Genomic DNA, 23,426 nt, shown 5'->3' with positions numbered 1-23,426 from the left:
GAACCATTCTGCCGCGGAATAGGGGCGTCAGGAAACTGTCAAAAAAAACACATCGTGGCACTAAGCTGACAGTTTCAGAGCAGGTATTGCGCAGCATCACGCCACAAATCGTGTGTTTATATATTTAATTTAAAAACAAAACGTATGGATGATATGCGAATAACTGCGGAGAGGAATCCCCCTTCCCACCCCCCACGGGACAGAATGGACTCGACCTACTCAATCATGCACTTCAGCATACACTGCAAAGAGCATGCTTTCACCTTTAGGATTGTCTGTGCTTCTTCTTGAAGTCACCCTGGATTATTCTTTTGGATAAAGCAGGTACGCAGATCTCACGGTTTCCCTTCTCTTTTATGCGCGTGCACAGTTTACTGGACCACTCCATGTGTTCAGACTGGGCTGTAGGTGGAAGGCGATTGTCTGATCTTGATTTATAAATAGGTTACATGCAGGGAAGGGTGTAATGGATGATTTAAAAAAAAAATACATCTTCTTTATCTCATCCTCCTGTCGGTGATCAACTCGTGGCAACAGAAGCAGAAGTGAGTAAGAAAATATAAATTTTTTCCACTTGTCATAGACACGAACTTGTACCAGCTTTGATAATACTTATGATGATCCCTGTGAATCGTCACACTGGAAGTCAGGATTTAAAAAGCAGGCTAAAGTCAGTTATTGGAATAAAAAAATAAATTTAAAAAAAGATGTGGGAATGAGCATGGCAGGTCTCATATCCTCCAACAACATCCTTGAGGTTAAGCAAACTTTCCAGCAGCTCACCATACACACTCATCTCTTCCTCTCTTCCTAGAGTCATTTTTGGACAGCACACTTTATCACCGCAGCATCAGACAGACAGATTTGTGGCAGCAGAGAGTTATAAGTACAGTGGACATGCAGCTCAGTGCAGAAAACATCCAGGAGAGGAAAGAAGAGCAGTTTCTCCTTCTCTCTCTCTCTCTCTCTCTCTCTCTTTTTGTATTTAAAGATTGTTTTATTCACACGGAGACAGACACACAGGGGTGGAGGTGGACGTTGGGGGGAGGGAGGGCGGGGGGCTGTTACCCATATTAGGAAGTCGTGTCCTACATAATAGACACGGCACAACTGCCAGTGAGCAAGGCACAGGTGCCGGCGGCCGGAACGATCGAGACTCTTTCTTGTCATTAGTATGAGGATCTGAAACCGCTGGAAGCTCTCTGCTCTGTCGCATTTCTTCTTCTTTCAGTCTCTGCGCCAGCTCGAGCTCTCACAACTCATCTGCATGCAGTGTGTGCGTGTGTGTGTGCGTGTGTCTGCGTGCGTGCGCGTGTACGTGCGTGTGTGTATGTGTGTTTTCGGGAGGTGGGGGGATGGAAACATGTGGCGAGTGAGGAGGAAGGGGGGTGTCGATTGGTTGTTTCGTGTGTGTACGTGTGATGTGATGGGGGGGGGGGGCTATATAACTTTGTTTTCCCAAATTATGATGCACCTCTAGAATGCCTGCTGTTATGGTAAAGGAACACAGTAGGAAGAGAGGTGTGTATGTGTGTGTGTGTGTGTGTGTGTGTGGGGGTGTTAGGATTAGGGGGGACAATCCGAATGTGACGATTTCTGTTTTAATTCCATTGTCTGACGTGTGCATATAGGTGACTGTACCAACCGAAGTGTGTGTTTGTGTGTGTGTTCGCGCAAAAGTAGCCCAGGTACCGCTCGTGCTATCTGCCTGTGGCACCAACATGTCTTTTTACGCACGAAACCGATTGCGCATGTATGGTGGTGAGACAGTTAGTGATCTGGGGGCAATTGTTCAGTGTCACCTCCTCTCCTCTCTGGACACTTCAGACTAAACACACACACACACACACACACACACATACACACACACACACACACACACACACAGGAGCACACCAGCTGATCCACCTGGTAGGAAGCGGTGGAGACATGAATGAAACAGGAACAGTGAAATGTGCGACCCTCGTTTGTGGACGGAGGTTTAGTGACAGGGACTAAAAACAAAGGGAACAAACTTTTTCTGCTTCTCCTTTTTTTTTTACGCCCTCGATCTTGTCCTCGGTGTTTCGCCCACACACGCGCGCGCGCGCACACACACACACACACACACACACACACACACACACACACACACACACACACACAAGGCTTCTTTCCATCCATGGTGCGTTCAGGTGCTCCCATAAACTCCGACATTTCCAATATTGACTCGTACAAGTTTGATCAGAAATACCCCTGTTATGTTAGAACGGACAAAGCTTATCTTGACTGTCTATTGTGACACGGGGGATGTTGGATGATCTCATGTGTTTATCACAAGACCATCTACGTGGGGCTATCCAGCAAACTTCCTTTAATGGTGAGGGAAATCATGGGAAATGGATTGGTCATAGGTCTTCAGACTTCACAAAAAAACAAAAAACAGTAAATTTAGGCAAAAAGATTCTGATGAAATAAACAAATTATTTAACCTATGAATCTTGTTGGTTTACCTGTAAACTTTATTATATACATTAATAAAACGTATTAATATGTAGGGCTGTAACAATAATTTCTTTCTTTAATTAATGAATTGTTTTGGTCTCTAAAATGTCAGAATACCAAGAAAATCTCCAAGATGTCAAAGTGACATCTTCAAATCTCTTCTTATGTCCAATCAGCACTCCAAAACTAAAGAATATGGACTAACATAAGACAACAAAAGAAGCACATCCTCACCTTTGTGAAACTGGAACCAGCAAATGTTTGTCATTTTTGCCAATTAATCGATAAGCCAAAGAGTTTCCAACCTATGTGCCAATCGATCAAAACTTTTACAGCTCTATCAACAACATAATGTAGGCCTGCCACCACTTGAAAAACGTTTTCTTGAATAACCTAAGACACTCAGTATCCCACAATTCATTGCCAACTCTTTTTTATTTTGATATAAAGGCTTAGTATAGACTACATAATATGAATACATATGAATCATCATATTTACAGATAGAGTAGAAAACTCCCCTTTTCTGTGGAAAGTGTATTAATAAGACCTCTGGACCTCCCCATTATTTAAGTTAAATTCCTAAGTAAAAATCACAGATTTCTCCGACACCACCTGAAGGCAGCACCAGTGAAACGACAAGAGACGAGAGAGCGAGAGAGACAGTGAAACTGCGAGGGGGGAGAGGGAGAGAGAGAGAGAGGAACCTGTACTGTGCTACAACACAAGGAGAGAGGAATTCGCCAGAGATAATAATAATTTTACGCGATTTTGGGAAAGTTGAGCCGCGGGTCGCTGTTGTCAGCCGCAGCGCCGGACGGTGGAGTGGAGCCTATCTGCTCTTTATCTCTGCTGGATCTGGACTCTTTTATATTTGCTTTTGGAGCTGCTGCACCGGTCCTTTTTGTGTGTGAGAGTGTTAGAGCTGAGCGGTGTTTTAACTGGTAAGGAAGTGACTGTGTACAATTATTATTGTTTGTAATTGGGAGGGTGTGTTCGTCGGGGCTGCTGCTACTGCTACTGCAATCTATTGCTGTTACAGACTCTTTGCTTTAACCTAGTCATTTCCTTTAAGAGTGCAAAGACAGGACTGACTAAGAAACGGACAGCAAAGTATACATGTGCTACAATGGAGATAAGGGTCATTTTGAGGAATGTTTGACTGATATGAGACTGGAACCTTGCGAAAAAAGAGCTAGAGTAATCCCTGTGATACATGAAGGAAAGATACTGTAGAAATAACAGGCAAAACGGACTTCATAAAGGAATTTTATAGTTATATTACAGACCTTATAACAATGTTATAAAGTACCGCAAGACAGCTATAAACTTCTGTCTCGCAGCAGGCGTCAATGAGTGAAAATTATAGCTATAACATAAGTGATAATAGGAAAAAAAATCCATAAAGCCAAGGATATAGATCACTATATAAGCTATAAAACATCAAGGATACGTATTATAGGCACGTTATAGGAATATTAAAGGTCTGTCATAGTGATTCTCCCTCAGGGGCAGGCTGGAGTAGTATCAGAGGAGATAGTTATGTAAAACCATAGACCATAGTTTGCAGTAGAGAGAGAGAGAGAGAGAGAGACTGTGTGTGCACGTGCTCGCGCACGCACGTGTGTCAAAACATGTCATTCCATGTTGTTAGTAGTTTGATGAATACAAATGATAAACGTTAAAAAACAAACAAACAAAAACAAAACTACACATTGTCTTATCTGATGTTGTTGGAATTTGACTTGGAACAGCAGCCTAAATAGGGCTTACTTTGTTTCGGTGGAGTTCACACACAAACACACACACACACACACACACACACACACACACACACACACACACACACACACACACAACACGTGCAGATGTACGTGCACGTGCACACCCACACAAATCACTACAATATTCTTGTTGTCACTTGCATGTAGAAGGGTGAGTTTTTCTATGTTGTTTTTCAACTTGTACACATTTCCCTGGTCTCCCTCGGTGAAGCATCATATTCTCTGTGGTATTCCCTCAGTATTCCAGCAATAATCCCACAGTGTGCATAGATCCTCAATTTTTTTTTTCATGTTTTTTTTTGCTTTCTTTACTTGACAGCATTTTTTTCCCATCTCCTTTGATATTGACTTTCTGTGTTGTGCTATTTCCCTCTGTACTTGTTGAAAGGTACAGCGTTTTCTTCTGTGTAAGGTCACACACACATACAGAAAGAGAAAGAGATAGCGAGAGAGGAGGGAGGGTGTGAGGGAGGGAGGGAAGAAGAGAGGCAGAGCGTTGTTTTGCAGACAGGATTACATTGTCTCCCCCATGTCAGATTTCAGACATTATGTTTAACACTTCTTCTAGAGCCTGTAGCTCTCACTCTGTGGTTCCACAAGTGAATACAGCCCAGACAACATCGCAACAACAATAAATGAGCTAACTTCCCCAAACTGACTGTTGGATAATAAATAGTCTATAAGAGCGCCACCTGTTCTCCTAATCATGAATAATACCAGGAATAGATTTGAAGGTAAACACATTTAGTCGGTAAAGCTTTAGGGAAGGTGGAAATAAATATTTTTCATTTAATTAATTCCTGTGTTCTGGCAGACTTTAGGTCATTCTTGTTTTTTACATGTCAGTTTCAGGGAAAGCCACAAACCTGATGACTTCAGTGTGGGAGTTTTCTTATAATGTCATGCAAGTGTCCGAACGTTGTCATGTCTGAGATCACTTGTTGACCATTGGGAAGAAAAGCGGGGGACGAACGTGACCTATGTTTAAATGTGACTTGCATGTTAGTTGACTTAGCAGAAATCTGATTCGTGTGGATACAAGCTCTTTCCACGGTTTTAAACGACAGCCTGTACAGGAGAAATTTGATTTTTTTTTTTGTTTTGTTTTTTTTAGGACGCCTGTCGCAGATGCCTCATATTTACGAAGTGATCCCTCGAGAGCTCACACATGACTCGAGTGAAGCTTTTTGTATTTGATTGCCTTTCACCATTGTGTCTCCTCTCACACACTGAATAAATGCTGCATACATTTGGCTTTTGTCAATAGGACGATTTGTCTTTTGTAAGCAGCTTGTGTGCTTGCTTTTGCATCCCCCGTGCTTTATCATGATCAAACTTCCAACTCTACCACGACTCTATCTCTCTCAAAGACTTGACTTTTTTTTCTTTTTTTTTTTTTTTTGCAAAGTTCACCCTACCCATTACACCCCCCTTTTTTCCTGTATCTGTGGGAGTAAAATTAGCAATTTCATTTTTTTTGTCTTCTCCCTTCAGAATGTGGAAGTGTTTTATTGGTGTGGCGAGAAACAATGAGGACAAGGCAGGGCTTTGTGGTGGCAGAAATGCATTTTTAACCCATGTGAATGAATGGCGCCTCACATTCCACAGCAGCAGGCCCTTTACTGAATGGCAGCACTAACTCGGCTGTTTTCATTACTCATTACTGCCTTGTGCCTTTTCACCATGGACATAGTCATTTACCTTCACCAACTGAGGGTGGGGGGGTGGGGGGGGTTCAGCACTACAAAGACTCTGTCATAGTAGATTTATTTAAGGTAATATCACTATGTTGGATGTGAGGCAAACATTTATTATTATACATTTTTTTTAAATTAATTGATAAGGGATTGGTTCTGCTGTTTTTGTCATACTCAGCAGTTAATAATAAAGCTGTTGTAATCAAAAAATGATATTATTTATGACAATGTGTAACGTTAAAGCCAGTGCTCCTAGTGATGAAGAGTGGAGCATTTATTCACATACGTCCATTTGGAGTTTGCGGAGAGCATAACAGAGCTAAAAGAGACTCAGTGTACGGCTTTATATGTTGCGCCGTATCTGCTGAATGTGTAAATAGGCAATTGCTTGCTAGCTGTTAGCCATGTCAACTTTAAACTGTGACAATATGTCAATGTTGCATTTACACCATGTTTTTTCCAAGTGGCTAAAGCACATTACTTAACAGGGATTTAAGAATGATATACTGGGTTTATGATCTTGGTTGGAAAAAAATCATCTTTCATCTGGCTTTAGTGGAGCGAGACATTTTATACAACAAAGTGAATTCTTTGTAAAGTGTGCATCTCCCGGGCTGTATCTCTGTACTGTTTTGTAAAATGGAAAATGGCTGTAGCTTTACTGCTTATTTCCATGATGAAATACATTTTTTATTGTAATACTGACAAGTGTGAGCATGGACTAAGGCCTCTGTGGGTGGTTTCCAGCGCCTTGTTCAATCCATGTCTGAAAGCGTTCCAGTGCGAGCTATAGTTGAGGTCTACATGTGCATACTTATGTCATAAACTGAATCCTTTCAGTTCTTTTTAGAGTGTAATTCCTACCCTGCTTTGACTCTGCTTCTTCATCTCTGTCCAAACTGCTCATGTTAACGTTGTGCTGCTTTGAACTAGAATGGATATGAAAAAAAGTAAAGGCATCAAGTCACAAGTGAGATATGTTTTCCTGCTGAGTCAGTTAGGCAGAAGTCTTACACATCCTATTCTCTCTGTTTTTTTTTTCCTCCCAACTTTTCCTTGTGCTTCAGATTGTATCAATCCTTTTCTACATGAGAGCAAAGATGTATCTGCGTTCACAGGCTTAAATAACTTTCTGTGGCATATTGAGGTTGGATTATGACGAGAGGCTGCAAACAACAAGTGCAAACTCCATTTTAACAGCTGTTCCTTTTTTTTTCTTTTTCTTTTTTTCTTGGGGAAACAAAAAGAGAATTGCGCGTGTCTTTGCTGGTGGTCCAGACAGTCACATCATTTTAATACAGGATCTAGTGTCTATTCTGTGTTGATGGCATTGATTCCCTGCTGCATGGTGGGGGTTTCCACTCTGAAAGGGCAATCTCTCTGTGTTAGCCTAGAAACACCAAGCTCCTGGATTGAATTATAAATGAGCCCTCCATGGGAAACGTATTGCTTACTGCCTAGGATAATCAGAAGGAATTTAGATTTCCTGCAAATTGTCACACTGCACATCTGTAGTAAATGTCTATGTTCATTCCTTATGAAAAAAAAAAAAAAAAAAATCTTGGATGCCAATTTTCTTGGAACTTTGGTAACAGGTGTGTAGTTAATACCTTTATTTGGGTCACACCTGCATCCTCACCACCCATATGGATCAGTAGACTGTATGCCAAGCAGCACTGTCCAGGTAGTAAACTGTGAAGCCTGATAGCTGTCCAAATTAGACCTAAAGAAAATGATGTAGTAATCGGAGGATTAAGATTGGGGGGGGGGGGTGTTAGAGGAGGTGCTGGCGGGAGGGATTTAGGCACAGGGCCATTTTACCCTTCACCCATGGTGGTGGGGAGGGTAGAGAGGAGCGTGGTAGTGGTGCTGCATAGGGCTCAACTGTTGCATATACAGGTACTTTTTCATTAAAGCTGCCTGTCGTTGATATTTTGTGCTGAGATTTTTATCTTCCAATTGTACGACGATGAGAAAAGGTCTCAGTTTTTTCCCCAGAAGTTCATTGTTGTTGTTCAGTGGTGGAAAACCCCTCTCAAACAGTATGGCATCGTGGGAGATGGTCATTAGAGGTCTGTGTAGATTTGGAAAAGGGTTTTTTTTTTTTATCACATAGAAAGTAAGTAAAATATATAACAGTATGCACATGTATTCATTTGCTCCATTCTTGGAGCATTATGTCTAAAGAAGCAAGTAAACTGCAGTGAACAAATAAACATCAACTCTACTGGAAACAAAAAAAAGCAGCTACAGTGATGTAGAAGCTTTGGAGCACACTTCTTTTTTCTTTTTTTATTTTACCAGGAAGTCCTGGCCAAGATAGTTTCCATACAGACAAACATGAAATACCACATTTATGACATGATAGCAATATTTGAAATCAATGGCTTTTCAAGAAAAACAGCTACACGTCTCATCCACCGCTTTCTTTATGACGCCCTTAAAATTTTCGATTGTCATTTAAATTGCAGAATCCAAAATTTTTTTTCATTTTGACAGTTTTGTTTACTGTAATTATTTAATATAGCTATATGTTTTGACACTATGCCATCATCAGGCTAATTAATAAGAAGATGACGGTGTTATTTATACACGTCTTGATATTACCTAAAGTTAGAATAGCTGAATGTGAGTCTGGAAAAAACCCACACTAATTAGTCGTAGGTATGTTCATTTTTTTAATAGGTGTTAACAAAAGGCTGCATTTTTACACATCCACAGCTGTTTAACATTGACAGCTTAATGCAAAACAATCAATGACAACATCAATTAAAATTCGAAGCAGAATAATTAAATGGTCAAGATCAAATTAAATTGAATATTGAAGTAAACTTAAGGAATAAACCTGCTCTTCACTCACAGTAATTGACATGTTTTCAGTAAAGATTTGAAGTTCATGTGATGAGCACAATCTCTAAATATTTTAGCGATGATAGAAGGTGATTACAGTTGCTCAAATGTGCATCTATGAAAAACACGTCCAAGTGGTTTCACAAAAATGTTTTCCTCTGACTGTATTTTTTTGTTTCTCAACTGTATGTTTTTGGAGTAAAACCTCAAAGTTAAAGCCAATAAAATGTAGCATTTGTAGCCACTAGTGAAATGCCTTTATGTAACCATTGTAAAAGAGTCAATAATAGGTAAGCAGTCCGTGTGTGTCATGACTTCTTGTGTTTGTGCTTGGTCTTGATCATCTTCATCTCATGTGGTTGTAAGTCTGCAATAACCGCTGTCTGCATCCTGCAAAAAACCCAAATGGGAACATGCCCAGTCAGACTCCCACTGGCTGTACTGACTAAATAATAATTTCAGTAGCTGTCCAAAGACAAGAACCAAATCTGAAGCGGACCACACTGAGTGGCTGTTAATCTGATAATCAGGGTCGGATATCGACCCCATTTATCAGAGCAACTCTGTTTGTATTAACTGAGGGCACTCACAGTAGCATTGGCCTGCAGAGTTGGAGCTCCTTGTCAGTGCATAGATTTCATCAGTTGAATTGAATAGGATGTGTTGGGAGTTTTACAGAAAACAGAATCTCACTTCAGTTCAAATGGAAGCACATTAACCACATTGCAAGCTGCATTATCCATCACCGTCACTCAAGCTGGTTTCCCATCTTACCCATTATTGATGATCCAATGAAATAACAATCACAGGCACACAGCGCTGAGCTGAATGTGCTGGATTCATTAGCAGTGCTTATCAGGTTTGAGCTGACATACTGATCATAGTTAATAGATTTCTGCCTGCGTCTATGAACCGACGCTTGGCATTGTTGCTGTGATTGCTGCGGGATTAAAGAAGAGAAATAAGCTTAGCTGGGAGAAATAGCCCAGAGAACCACGTGGCTGTGATCAGGGATTGAGAGAGAGAGAGAGAGACAGAGAAAGAGAGGGAAGGGGAGAGCTGGCGGTGGAAGGAACAGCACTCTTTGTCCAGCCCAGATGTCACTGTAGTAGACTACCATTATTGATCCACTGCTTTGCACACACACACATCCCGCACACCGCAAACACACACACACACACACACACACACACACACACACACACACATGCACTCATACCTTAATTAGATAGCATTAAAATGGGAATTTAAGAGAGGGTGCTGCCAATCCTGTTACATAAACACTCCTTTACTTTTAGAAAATGAATGTCTCAGTACACATTATCCTTTCAACCAGCATCATACAGAGCACTCTGAATGATTGAAAACATGTAAAATAGATCCGTTTAAGCATATTCTGCTCTATCTTACACAGTGCATCACATCTTGTACTCGCCTAATCATTCATCATCATATGAAACCAGCTTTTCTTGCCTCTGCATTCTTTCTGCCTCATATATCTAGTCTGTTTATCTCTGTGAGACTGTGGCCTTCCTCCAATTTGATACGCCACTAGATGATATGCAAACTTAGCATGTAGGTGTCTGTCTGTGTGTGTGTGTGTCTGTGTGTGTCTGTGTGTGTCTGTGTGTGTGTTTTGCAGGGGTGACGGTCGGGCATGGTAGGGAGGGGACATGACAACCAAACTTAATCCAAACTCACAGCAGCCCAGAGGGCCGTAAGGGTTGGGTGGGGGTTGGGTGAGCCGTTTCCTAAGCAGGAGAGGCTCCTTTTTAGCATTCACCATCCTGTTCCAGTTAATAAACACACTCTAAATGGGAATAAACAATAAACAACACATTAAGTCTGCGAATAAAAAAAAAAAAAAAAAATGAATACACAGGCTTTAATTTATCCAAATTGGATTCTTTTTAAGATTCTTTCTTATGAGAAAATCCTCTAAAGCACAGGAAGTCGTGCTGTGTTTGCAGCTGTTTTAGAGTAAAGAGTAGTTAGTTAGCCAGGTGATGTGCAGACACAAAAGGAGCTTCACTTATAGGAACTCTAACAGAATAATCCAAGATTTGATTGACAAGTGATTTCTGGGAAGTAGGCAGCAGAAATGACAGGACACGAGGACTGAAGTTGGAAAGACACACACAAAAAAAACTTTCATTCTTACTTTAGTTTCAATTTGATTCAAATAAACCGCTAGCTACCTGCTCCTCCCCTTCACACACACATACACACACACACGGTATTGTCATAACTCCCTCAAGGAACTACTTTTGCTGCTCCATTTGAGTATGAAAACAACTTAGAATATGACAAACATATATGCTCCTCTTCTCTTTTCACTTCATTTCAACTGCCCCACATTCACTGCATTGTTAGCATTATCTATCAGTCTGCAAAAGTCTTTCTCTCTCTCTCTCTTTTGTACAGAGTTAGGGAGAATTGGGAGAGAGTGGACGTAGTTAGTGCAGACTGAAAGCCAGTGATGTTGCATGTCTGACTAACTTAGGGAAACAAGCTGGAAATGTCTCCAGGCTACTGCAGCTAATCATTCAGCCCACAGAGGAACTGATCGTTAGCCGCTGATGTCAGCCTAACCTTGCCGCGATGCCTTTCAGTGAGTGGGAGAGAGGGGGCACAGGATGGATGGAAGTTTGGACATGATCCTGTCAAAAATGTTTGCTTTTCTGATCATAATAGGGCAGGAAGACAAAGACTTGTCAATTATGAGATTTTGACATATTAAACCAACAACAAGTAGTGTTGTAGTGATTACTTTGCTTTTTAAATGAGCAGGACTGAACAAATGCTGCTGTTGATGTGCCTGCTTGTCACTATTGTTAGGTCTTTGGAAATGAAAAGAAAGGCCAGACTCACTCATATGGAAATATAGGGGCAGTTTGACTTCTGCCAGAAACTGGTTGTCTGTCTCAAAATGAGTCAAAGGGATTAAGAATAATAACAGTTCGGTATAAAAGCTTTATTATAAGCCAAATGGAAGAGCTGAAAAATCCAAATGTGGGCATTTCCTGTGATAGTGAAATTTAACCCTTATTTGGGAAGCATCACTATCCCAGTCTTACTCTCTTCATTTTTGTAAGGAAGGGAATAAACAGGCATGAGGAAACAGGATTTAGGAAGTAGTAATAGGAGCGACTCTGGCAGAGTCAAGCAGGCTTTAGGGTCACTGAGGACGGAGGTGAGGAGGAGGAGGAGGGTCGCCTAGGGGCTAATGAGCTCTCCCCAATCCAGAGATACAGTTGAACACCAAGCATGCGTGCAAGATGAATGCACGCTGGATGCAGGAGCAGGTTGCAGGCCATTTGCATCCATCATCTATGCTGAGGGGTTTCTATTCAGCAAGAAAGGGAAGAGGAAAAATAAGTAAAAGCCTTCTTTTTTTCTTTCAGCCTTCTCTTATTGTTCTGTCTCCTTTTCACCTAAATGGCTCTCAGTTTGACAAGATGCACACAGTAAATAATAGTAAAGGGAAATTGTACCCATTTTACACATCAGGGGAATAGCCTACTGATGCCTTTGTGGAAAAAGTTGTATGCAGCCTTTGGTGGCTCCAGAGGGATCTGCTTAAAGTCTGATGAACTGCCTCAAATGATGTCACTCGAGTCAGCATTGGGTGGGGTTGAAGTGTGGCATTAGAAAGAAACGAGTTTGCAAGACCTCTATAGCCTGCTCCTCATGTCTGCTGGACACTACATTAGCCACCACTAGCATAAAACGCCCAAGTCTTCGACCGAACTCTCGTTGGTCTTGTTGCATTGTGGGTAATGCAGGCACTAAGGAAGAAAAATGTGTGGAATACACAAGTGAGTATCTCTGGTTTTGCTGCATACATTTTTAATTAAACCGTCCATCGTCAATCTGACAACGTTAAAGAGGTGCGATGCTCAATCGGTGAGGTCCTCTTTTTAAATGTCCGCACAGTGGCTGTACATACGCCGGTGTGTTTGTATCCACTGTTAAAGAGTAGAAACATCAGATTTTTCCTCGTCCAGATTTGTGCTCTCTCATTGTGTTTCCTGGGCTGCTGTTTGCTACTTACCTCAGTTCCCAGCTGCTTCTCTGTCTGTCTGTTGCTCGGGGGCCTTGCAGTCAAGTACACAGGGAAGAAGAGACCAAAGACAGGGAGCTTTTTAGTGCCCCTCCACCTCCCCACCACCACCACCACAACACACACACAACCCCACCACACCACGTCTACCAGCAGCAACAGCACCACCACCACCACCTATTTCCATTGGCTCTTGATGTTTTGTAAAGAATCCCCCAGCACACTCACACCCTCCCTTCAGCTATCCCCCTGGCCTCAGTGCCCTGTTCCCACATTGTATCCAGATGTGAGGAGGATAGTTGAGGGGAGGAAGGTAGGGGCCCCTGGTAGTGCCCCCCCACCCCCACCCCCATCCCTCACCACCCATCCCCACCCCCGACTCCCCAACCCCAGCCCCAAACACACCATCCCAGCCAAACACCATCCCAAGACTGGAGTTTTCCAGTATAATCAGCTGAGGACTAGAAACAAACGAGTGAGACCTACAGAGTAGATCCCGCTTTATTCAGACACTTAAATATTCCGTGATTTTTTGAGTTGTACGTACAAGCACAAACATCTGTATACATCGTCATGGCCTTTTGTATCATCAGTGACTGCTTCTACGTTTTTCCCTAAAGCTAAAACCATAGAGATGAAAATCTGTCGCTCTTGAGGCTGACTGGCTGTGATCATCTAATCCCCGGCCGCAGAACTCTATTTAAAGAGCACAGCCGTTAATCCCATCAGATTATACCTGACCAACTCCACAAAATCACCCAATTAATAGTCTTAAGGATGGCCACAAAAGCCCGTCTTTCCTAAAAAACATTGAAAAATCGGACCCATTTATATCGTCTTAATCTCATACTTAGTCACCAGCAGGAAGACGGGCAGGGGTCAGCCTAACCATAGCTCCTCATCTAGAATAAGAGCTAACAATGGGAACACCATATCTGCATTTTCCTGTGAGTAGAAACAATATTTTGCTCTTAACCAGACTGAGAAATCTTAATCTGAAATGTACATCACTACAGCATTACACATGCTATAGGTGCACTATCCCCTAATGTGGTTATTTAAGGCTGTAGCTGGCCTCTGCGCATACTCTGATATGACTCCTTGTTAATACTGATTTGTGCCAGAAGTCCCACAAGCAGTTGGTATGCTTAGGTTTAAATACCTAGGCAGCAGGCTCCACAGGCACCATTGTCCCAGATAGATCTGAGGTGCAATTTTGTGTGCTATACTTGTATGTATTAAAATGATTTTTGAAGGCTGCTACAGCCAACACTTTAATTCAAGCATCAAATAATTTTGTGTCAAATTTCAGTATTTTTAAAACTGACATTTCTTTTTTTCATATTAGACTCTTTTCCAGTGTGGAAAAGCCCTTAAAACACCATTCATATCAACAAATATTAAAACAAGTGTTTCTCCTTATTGTGTGGAACAAATTCAAAATACCCCACTCAACAAGTGTGCTATTGATTAATTCTACAGTGAATAACTAATCAGTTAAGCTGCAGTGAGTAGTCTTTGTGTAATCTGCAATAAAAGGCCCTCATCATCTTATTGTAACTATAAATCTCTTGTGTATAGTGTGACACAAGTGCAGCTCCTAATTGCTGCTGTTGATTAAGTATTTACAGTGGAACCCCTTCTGATCCTTTCATAATATTGTCTGTACATCACAAACCATCTCTCTGTTCTGTCTTTGTAAGCTGCTGGGTCTTTGTGTTTGCCAGTTCATACCCACAGCTCAATTTGATTTGCTGATCATAGATTCATATAAATGCATATAACTTAACCAGCAGACTTTCTCTCTCTTTTTATGTGTGTGTGTGTGTGTCTCTCTTTAGAAGTGAGTCGTCTCCATTTTTAGTAACCCCATCCACCAGTCTTTGACTCTGTGTTTTGCATAGTGTGTTGTGTAAAGCTGCCCACTGGTGCGATGTGGAGAGAATGACAGTGTGCGTAATCCTCTGTCGCTTATTTCTTGTGTAACAGGCCTGTTGGTTTTTAGTGGTGGCTGACTGGCTGGCTGGCTGGCTGGCTTAATGGCTGTTTTGCTGCCTGACTGATGCAGGTAACTCCCATTGGAAGCGCCTGCTCTCTCTAAGGAAAGCTGCACAAACATGACTGCTTGATGCAACCACGGCTTTCTCCTGTGGTATCCTCTCTTGCTCCTCTGAGGTAATAGTCCTACATTAAGTGGAGTGCAGAGTGAAGCTGATATTTTGTGCTGTTTTGCACAATTGTGAAAATGGATGAAATTCACCACAGCTATCTAAGATTTATAGTCAAGTCTTTTTTTTATTTTTTATTTATGTAGTGCCAAATCACAACAGAAGTTATTTCAAGGCATTTCTCATATCGTGCAAGTCTAGACTGTACTCTTTATAATCTTGACTATAGAGACACGACAATTCCCACCATGAGCAAGCAGTGCTCATGGTGGCAGTGTCAAGGAAAAACTTCCTTTTAAAAAGCAGAAACCTTGAGCAGAGCTAGTCAGACTTCTCCTTCTCCATATGCTGGTATTACTGCGACAGTGACAACTGCTACTATTATGTGACCTTAGTATCCCTTTATTTCTTATATTGCCCTGATTTACTAGTAAAAACATATGACACAATACTATTTTCTATGTTAAGAGTGTATTTTTGGAAAGATACAAACATCATGTCATATGCAGAGACTCCATTCAAATTCAGACACATACTGTGTCTCCTGCTAGTTGATGAAGGCCGAGGCCAAGCTAGCAGCCTGCACTTTACACTGCAGTTTGGCTCGTCCATGATATCAGGGTGAGTCCTAGAATAACCATTAGTCATTGATTATTGGTGTGTAATGTGAACTGACGTAGAATAACTACAGACACTATGCCACTATGCTGTGTGCATTATAAGAACAACATATAAACATATATAAAATCCTCAGGTGAATGATAGCCTGACTCTTCAACTCTTCAACAAAGCTGTAATTAGGCACAGTAGTATATTGCTTTGAGCTAAATGCTAACATAAGCATGCTAACACACCCACAATACCAATGATAACATGATGGTTTCTAGCAGGTACAATCTTTATCATACTCACCATGTTAGTTCTTTGCGTGCTGACATTTACTAACTAGTAGCAAATCAAAGTACTGAACAAATTGAAGTTTTGATGGATCTATCTATCTATCCATTTATCTATCTATCAGTGCGGTGCTTAACAAAGACACAGTATATTTCCTATTTACTACGATATTATGCCTAGGAGAGCTCCATTAATATAACTAAAAGGAGAAGCAGTAACACAGCTTTAAGAAAATAGCTATGAAATAAGTAAACATGAAAAACAACAAATTCCTTGAGCATGCCAGACCAAACTCAAAGTGATTGACTCGGTATAATATGCTGTAATTGCTGTGTACCCCATGTGAAAGAGTTTTATAAACCCTTCCCAGACACTGTTTCCAAGCCTATGGAAGACAGTTTCCTTCATTTGGAATAAAAGCTGGACTTTTTATTTGGCAGCAATTTGTTACCATTAATATCCCAGTGACATTATGCAGCCCATTACCAGACAGGTTGTCAGCCTGACATTCATGCCAGTGTGGGTGCTGCATGCTTCCAGATGCCGACCTGGTAAACCCACTACTGTCTAAACACAGCAACTGGTGCAGATCAGGTTGTGCCCGTGAGCTTTATTGCAAACAGGCGGGTTGAGGAATGCTGCTTGTTTATCGACAGGATGCTGTGATCTGGTTTTCTTAAGCCCACCTGCATCAGAAGGGAAAATGAACCAGAGGAATGACTGAATCTGGTACACAATGGAGTTTTTTTCCCCTTATTTTGCAACGTTTATATCTTCCCGCATATGACTTTCTATCATATGTCATGGATGTAATTCTCTTAGTCATCCTGTTATTCTTTTCGTATTTTGAACTTTATATATATATATACAGTATATGTCATCTATGTAGGTGTTGTTTTTCTTCGTTCTTTGTCATATTTTTCGAGGAAACATGTCACATCGTAGCCGCCGTCATTTTTAGTAGCTGCTTTCATGAAATTGTCTTTTCGAGTCAAACCTCTGGAGACAGATGTTTTCCGTCATTATAGACACTGGCGGAATTTTTTTTTTTTTTTTCACAGGTTACTCAGGCACAGATATTGGAACTACTAACCTTTTGGTGGGACATTTCTTTGATTTTTAATGTTTTTTAAACTAAAACATCTGTCAAAGCAGAGGAAAATGTAACTCAAATTTTCTTGAGAACTCAACATTTCCCACACACATCCACCCACCCTCGCACAAACACACACATATATACTGTTGCACACACGCCTACTTTGGGTACTGCACACTGAAGCTTGATTGGAGCGGTGGGGTTGAGATTGTAACTATACTAACAGATTGTCTCTGTAGGACTATTGGATGAATGTTGAGAGAGTGGATCCTGGCCAGTTTCCTGTGCTGTGGTTACACTGCAAAGAATATATGTCATAACAAGCTGTGTAGTCTGGTATTGAGTGCTTGAGTCATCCCTTTTTAATGAAAGTTTGAGTGACAAAACACCAGACAGCGCTAATAACCAGAGAGACACATTTGTTTTTGTACCAATCTTCTCATTAGGCAGTAGTGATCATTAGTTCAGATTCCAAAGAAGTGAGAGTACTCCTGTATGATGGACATTTTCTGCAGTGTGCAGCCCACAGCCAGCATTTCTCTCTCTTTCTTGCTCTGTGTCTGCCTCGATCTCTCAAATCTCCCTCTCTCTCCCTCTCAGTCAGCTCTTATTATCCCAATCCATCTCCTGCCGTGACTTTACATCACTATTTACCACTTATCTTCCCTCTGCTGCCCTCCCTCTCATTATTTACTCTGCCTTTTCTACTCTCCTTGACATGCATCTCTCTTTAGATGCTGCCTTGTTTTCCTCAATATTAGTTTAGAGTTTTTCCACTGGGCAGGTTAACAAGCCGGCATGATTTCATCAATGTGAATCAGTCAGCCTGATAAGACGTGACCCAGATGGGATCTCCAGCTCTTTTTATACAGCCATCCATCACGACCCCATAGCCACATAAGCCATCTCTCATAGTAATGCCTGTCATTCTGTGTATGAAAGAAATGTGTCATGTAGCTTCAGTGCACTCTCTAGAAAAACTCTCTGTCCTGCATAAAAGAGAACGTTTGTTATTCTCATCTAGCAGCCCCAGTTCCTGTGTGGTGCTTCTTTTTTTCTTTTTTTTTTTTTTTATTATTTTTGGCTATGAAATCCTGGGCAGATGTTTCAGGACACACACACACTGGCTTGCACACACACAAACAAAAACACTCTTAGAATATTCCTTTAGGGACTTATGATGGTCAATAATGAGTTTATGGTAACCTTAGTAAACTTTGAAATGCTTATAATAAGCCCACAGGGAATCTGAATATGTCTGTAGGACAAAACAGAACCTTTATTGGAAACTCATTACACTAATCTTTTTTGTTGAATTTCTTTTGAAAGAATAGTTTGACATTTTGGGAAATACTCTCATACGATTTATTGACAAAATTAAATGACAAGATAAATACCACTGTCATGTTTGTACAGAAGCTAAGACCAGCACCTTACCTTAGCATGTATGCTAATAGCAGGGGAATACAGCTAGGCTAGCTCTGTCCAAAGGTGAGAAAATTCATGTAGCCTACTAAACCATTTAAAGCTCAATAATTACACATTATGTCTTGTTTGTTTCCTGTACCAAGGTTATATGCTAGACTATTTCTCGGCCAGGGGAAATAACTCTCAGTGTTGTTTATAAACGTTGTTAGTTTTAGAGGTAACAACAATAACAAAATCTGGCTAAAAGTCAAATTTTGTTATCCTTGGAAAGAGCCAGGCTAGCTGTTAGCCAGGCTACAGTATGTATTTTTAGTTTTTTTTAATCTAATGTAGTTTGATTGTAAAATCTTTAGTAACATTATATAGACAGTGTCTTAAAGGAACTACTTGTAAGTTTTGCTATTGCTACATAGCCAACATTAGCATTAACAGCTGATTACTTACCAGACTTGGCAGAAGCTTCAGCCGTTGTTGTCTTTATAATACAAGAGGTAATAATATGCCCTTTGAGCAGTGCTACTTCTTCAGGGCAGATTGGACTCTATAGTGACTTGGTATTGGAAAGTGATGAGACAGTCCAACTAGGCTGGGGTTAGCCGGTTAGCATGCTAAGTTCCATATAAGAAAAGAAGTGACAGCTCTGGGCAAGTAAAGGAATGAAGTTTGACGCTGAACTTGTAACATTTCTTCTAGACACTAAGCTGTTAATACTAATATTGACTACGTAGCAAAAGCAAAACTTACAAATAGCTCCTGTAAGGTTTGTCCAGACAGAAATCATTCAAGCAAATTCAACTGCTTGGATATTAACTGTAAGCTTGCTATCAATGGAAGAACCCACTGTGGCCATGTGTTTGTGTTGAGCTGACTGAACTTAGACTTCACCAGAAACTCAAATTCTTCTTGGTATTTTCCTCCAGTTTCTCTTCCTTTTCTCTATTTTCCTTCTCTCTGTCATTTATGAAGTAGACTCATGAAGCTTGAGATAGGTACAATTTTTTTGCTTATCTCCCCTCTTTCTGTAGATTTTCCAATGACTTTCCATTGACACACACCCTTGTATTGTCTATGTGGTTCTCAGTAGTGAGCTTAGGATGTTTATAGGTGTGTTATTCAAAGCAAATTATAATGGCTGTTGTAATCCATTTTTTATCATGTGATGTATATCAATATTGAAAAAAAATAGTTTCCAAAGAATAGTTTTCCAGAACCTGTTACTGTATGTGAAATGTATGACAGTGGTGGTTTGTTTAGTACCCCACTAGTGACTTATAGTGGTGATAACAACTTCTATGGTAGTTTTATCTCATACACTATCACAATACCTTTCCTCTAATGTTTCTCCCATGATCCTATAGGGATTTATTGTGTCTCTGTGATGTCCAAAAAGTAATTCATAGTGAATCTATATGGCACTGCTTTTTATTTTCTGTGAAATCACACATAGAGAGGTTTCAATACTCAATACAGCGTACTGTACACAATAACACATTTTCCAGGGGTTGAAATTGGATTTTACCCACAGGTTACTTTGTTTGGAGTTGTGTTTCTTCATAGCATAATGTGTATGTGTATTTTTTGGTGTGTGTTTGTACTTTAGCGCAGTGTGTGAACCACCTCGCAACAACAACAACTGCCTGTTTGAGCCCACACAATCTTTCTGTAGTAGAGCCATCAGGAGATTTCTGTGGAAACCCTCCCATCCTGCCTGCTAGTATGTGTGTATGTGTGTGTGTGTGTGTGTGTGTGTGTGTGTGTGTGTGTGTGTGTGTGTGTGTGTGTGCGCAGGCGGCAGGGAGAGTCAAAAGCAGATCTATTGCCCTGTTATGTTCTCATATCTCCTCTTGATAACTCTTACAGGATGTGTTCTTCAGATTTTGCCTCAAGGTAAAGACAGGTTTGAAGGCACAGAGCAAGTAACCAAAAGCAAGTAACCAAGTAAATGAGTAGGCAATGAAAATTCAAACACATAGTGTATCCATACACAGAGTGCTAATGCAATACCTCAGTGCATGTTCATTAAAGCATGCATTGATGGTCACTTTACCTATTGGGGAATGAGACTTCGACCTGCCAGGTCCTTGCTAACTCATTCTTAATAAACTGAAACTGTTGTTTTGAAAATGACGTGCATTTGAGGTTGAAATTCTTAAAATGATGTGTAGGTGAGTTTAGTATGAGCATTCTTGGTGGTTACCTACAAGTCAGATTCCTGTAAAAATAATTTCCTATAATAAGCAGCAAAGGTTGACATTCTCTTTTTTTCCCCTTCTGGTAGCCAGCTGGTGTGGTGAGCATAGGACACAGGCTTCTCACATAAATGTTGCTGTGTGAAATGACAACTGACTGTGATAGATTTTACCAGCTCTAATTAATGTTAATTCCATGAGTCAGCCAACAAAATGAAAGTCTTGGCTGTTGTCTTATTAATGTAATGCTGCTGTCTGGGGCCACTTATGTGGGGCCAAATATGTGTGTAAGATTAGTTTGAGACGTATGCTCTGTGTTGCTAAAGGAACACTTTGGCAACTGATACCGCACCACTGGATCAAACCCATTCCCTGATGTCGTTAGTGCGTGTGCGTGCGTGTGTGTAACTAACCGCTGAGCCATCTCGCTGCAACGAGCAGCAAAATAAAACGGTTATATCAGAACGTGTGACAGTGTGAAAGACTGGTGGCCAGCTTTGAGGTCGCCGGTCTAATTACACTTCAGAGAGACTGATTTAGGTTCAGATGCAGAGGTTGTTCGGGGGTGCAGACGGATGGAGGAGAGCGCAGAGGATGGGGGGGGCAGGGTGGCTGGGAGAGTTGTGAGAAGAGTGGACAGCAGAAGCACGGAGTGAAAAGAGATGGCGGAGTTTCAATTTAGATTTAAATCGAACACTATTACCACGAGTGCCTCTTCTGCTTTTGCAGCTATTACACCAACAAGTTGCAGTTTTACCTTTGGTCCTGGTCGGTTTTATCCAACCTGCTCCGGCCCATACTTCCTCTGTATGCCTCTAATTTCAAAGCAAAGGGAAAATTAGAAGGGAACTGATTTAGTAGCTATTTGCATTGATTGGAACAGAAAACGATGAATCATCTTCCATCAAGCGTGATTCTAAATGATTTGTTTGTATTTGTGTATTGGACATGAATGTCTGAGTGTCCTTAAATGTCCCTCCTTCTAAGGAAAATGAGCAAGATCCTGTTACATAAGCACATTTTGGTCATCCTTACATCTACTCCAAGAGTTCAGGATAAAGATTTGGATTTAGGTTTAAGGTTAGATTAAAGTCTACGCCAGGGTTGAACTTGGGTTTAAGTGTTTGGACATGAACGATTAAAACCTACAATCCTGTACAAGAAGAGTTTATGCTGTGACTATAGCTATTGTTTGTGAACTGTAAGGCAATTAAGATCCGTGTAATGATAGTTTAGTCAGCGCTGCACAGTGACAGTAGATCTCAGTGTTTGTGTGTGTGTGTTTGTGTGTGCAAGTGGAATGCTGCTGTGCTTCAAGGAGAGGGGGGGGGGGGCTCTATGGGCAGGAGCACCCAGGGGTTAACGAGCGGTGTGAGAAAAACAGGCAGAGTTTGAGAGGGAGGGGGAGGGAATCATGCGTGTGCGCACACACAGGCACACACACACAGGCACACACACACACACACACACACACATACACATATGCAAACACACACCGAGTCCCAGAGGAAGCTGAAGATGGTCTAGCCCAAGAAAGCAGGCAGCTCTTATTGGCTTTAAAATGAGATAAATCATAGCAGGAGGTACCGTTCCATGTCAACCAGTTTAGTCCATATTGATCAGTTTAGTGCTGTTATTAAGAATAAACAATGGACAACAAACAAAAATGGAAAATATATACAATTTTCTAAAATCCTAATTTGGTCACAATCGATAAATGCACACTCTATATATGAGACTGAAGTCATTGTGAAACTGGAAATGTTTTTGGAATTTTTTAAACATTTAGTCTGACAGACAATGAAAATACAGATCAGTATTAAGCGACGTGGTGCAACAGACAAAAGGCGACTTCCAGGTGCACACCTGTCACATTGAAAACCAGTCTGTTTTAACAGGTAAATGGTCAAAACATATTTCAGTCATTTACTACAGTTTTGTTGGTGTGTAGTTTAGCTAACAACTGTCCCCTTCCCCTCTGGACCCATCCAGTAATCCCACTAGCATGGAGTGGTCACCAAAATGTAACATGACAGTATTGACCCAAACACCTGCCACTTCCTACACACACACATACACACAGACCCAGTGGACTCTTTTCTATCCAAAAGCCCTTCTCACGCAAATAGAGTAGGCAGGCAGGATCCCCTCTCAGCCTATTTATCGAGGAGGGGGGGTTGAGAAGGGACAGACAGCGTGGACCCCCTCTATTGTTCTGGCTGGGTTTAAGGGATGGGGGGTACGGGGGGGGGGGGGGGGGGGGGGGGGTTAGGGATGGAACTACGGATAGGATGGGAATTGGAGACCCCAACAATGCCACAAGGCCCCCCACTGCTCTTCCTGCTTATGAGCATGACCTGCTCTGACAGACCAGGGACAGAGCCCAACAAGAGGGAAAACTATAACATCACTATAACAGCCCAAGCTGAACTTAAATTGGTGGGAGACGAAGCCTAAAGTAGTCCTAGATTAGACCTAAATCGGAGTGAACCTGGAGTCAAAGTGGAAAGCAGAAGTGCAGTCAAAGTAGAGACAACCTGTCGAACTACAGTCAAACTATATAGAATTTCCTTATGACCTGGATACCTGCTATATGAGCAGATATGATCAGCCAGTTTTTCATACGACAGGTATGATAGAGGTGTGGTTAGAGCTGTTTACTGTCTATATATTTGATTTCTTTTCCCAAAAGAGTCAAACAAAAAGCAGCACATCTGCCAAGCTATAGATAGATAGATAGATAGATAGATAGATAGATAGATAGATAGATAG

General features: G+C 41.2%; 1 protein-coding gene across 4 annotated transcripts in view; it reads left to right on the top strand.

Annotated features, from left to right (window-relative positions):
- The first annotated feature begins 256 nt into the window (after positions 1 to 256).
- The window catches only part of LOC130172556 (zinc finger protein 516-like), a 47,949-nt gene continuing 24,779 nt past the window's right edge, over positions 257 to 23,426 (top strand). The window contains exon 1 of one of the 4 annotated variants that reach the window (XM_056381355.1): positions 257 to 324. The gene's annotated coding sequence lies outside the window, so the exon portion shown is untranslated. Of the gene's footprint in view, positions 325 to 377; positions 546 to 3,123; positions 3,427 to 23,426 lie in introns of those variants that run through there. The other 3 variants (XM_056381356.1, XM_056381357.1, XM_056381353.1) reach the window with 3 other exon arrangements.

The sequence above is a fragment of the Seriola aureovittata genome, chromosome 7 (genome assembly GCF_021018895.1).
Source record: "Seriola aureovittata isolate HTS-2021-v1 ecotype China chromosome 7, ASM2101889v1, whole genome shotgun sequence".
Classification (NCBI taxonomy): Eukaryota; Metazoa; Chordata; class Actinopteri; order Carangiformes; family Carangidae; genus Seriola; species Seriola aureovittata.
The sequence above is the reverse complement of the archived record's forward strand: the minus strand, read 5'-3'. Positions and strand labels throughout refer to the sequence as shown.